This window comes from Chenopodium quinoa, unplaced genomic scaffold (assembly GCF_001683475.1).
Source record: "Chenopodium quinoa cultivar QQ74 unplaced genomic scaffold, ASM168347v1, whole genome shotgun sequence".
Lineage (NCBI taxonomy): Eukaryota > Viridiplantae > Streptophyta > Magnoliopsida > Caryophyllales > Amaranthaceae > Chenopodium > Chenopodium quinoa.
This window is the reverse complement of record NW_018744240.1, coordinates 1,252,347-1,253,944: the sequence shown is the minus strand read 5'-3', so window position 1 is coordinate 1,253,944 and position 1,598 is coordinate 1,252,347. Positions and strand designations below refer to the sequence as shown.

The following is a 1,598-nucleotide window of genomic DNA, read 5'->3' as shown; positions in this document are numbered from 1 at the left end:
TCCGTTAGTGGGGTCTATTGTGCCACATGTCGGCGTATATTTGGTTTAAAAAAAACAAAAACCTTAAAACTAACCCCAGTCACCCACACCCACTGCCGGTCGCCGCTGCTCCATCTCCGATACCCCCTTTCCAAGCCCCATCCATCGGAAATTCCTCCCCTTCCTTTCCCCCCACCCCAGAACTGGCAGCCTCCCCTAAACAACCACCAAATACGGCCGGCAATTTACGAACCACGAAAAAAATCGCCACCAAAAATGGTTGTAAATGGTCAAAATCGGCCGATTTCAACTCTATACTGGTTAATTTCGACCGTTATTGATGGTCTGAAAAACGACCACTCGTTTTTGGTGGCTGTTGGGGTAGGGTTACATATTATAGGGAGGGGGAAAGGGAAAGGGTGGAGATTCTAGTGGCTGGGGCGGGGAACGGGGTTGTTATGGTAGTGTAGTGGCGGCAATGTGGCAGTGGCGAAGTGGGTGGCTGGGTTAGTTTTAGGGTTTTTTTTTTAAAACTAATAATATGCCAACACGTGGCACAGTAGACCCCCTTAACGGATTTTTAAACGGAAATTGGTAAGTGTTGGTAATATCAAATTTTGTGAATTTTTTGCGGTTTTAAAATAAAAGTTTTTTTTTCTTTTTGTAGTGTTAAAAACCATTTTCGTGTTTTTTTGTGGTGTTAAAATTCAAAATTTCCAATTTCTAAATCAATTCAGCTGAATTTATTGTTGCAAATAGAAAACCACCAAACTAATTTTTTTTTAATTATATATTAAGATTAGAAATCTTCTATACTCCCTTGAATCTTCATTCGTTAATCTATAAAATGAATTGTTCATTTCCTACTAAAAAAAGGATTTTAACTTAATATTAAATTCATAATTTGTCAGCAAACTACAAACATAGAGATACTCTATATTAATGTGTCTCATTTGTAATAATTTGATAACGTAAATAGATATTTAAATGTATACAAAACCTATAAACAAATACAAACTTAGAATAATTCATAAAAATAGTCTGTAATTTTTTCAGTGAATATCCGAGCATTGCTCGGGCAAAGAACTAGTAGATAAAATACTTAAATTTGTTGAAACATTGTGTATGAATTTGTCTTCCTTGAACATTTTTTGTTGAATATTAGTTAAATCTAACTAACTAATTCATCTTTATATGAAAATGTAGAAGACATGTACTCGTATGTCATATTTGATTTAACTTAACCAAACTAATTTTGACTAATTTTCTTCTAAGTTATCTAATTGAATATCATAACAAATCAAAATAAATTAAACACAACCTTGTATGTATTATACTTTATAAGTAGCACTGTCAAAAACCGAACCGAACCGGTGAAACCGAACCGATTCAAACCGATCCGAATGAGAACCGAACCGATTAAAAACCGATTTTTTGAAACCGAAAATCGACCCGAACCGCATTTTAGTAAACTCGAAACCGAACCGATCCGAATAACGTTAAACCGTTTTAGAACCGAACCAAATCTAAACCGAACCGGAAAGGAAACCGAACCGAAAATAAACCGAACCGTTTTACAAACCGAAACCGTTTAAACCGTCATAAAAAACCGTTATAAA

General features: G+C 35.3%; 1 pseudogene; it reads left to right on the top strand.

Annotated features, from left to right (window-relative positions):
* Positions 1-255: 255 nt before the first annotated feature.
* LOC110694786 overlaps positions 256-1,598 on the top strand; it is a 19,025-nt pseudogene continuing 17,682 nt past the window's right edge.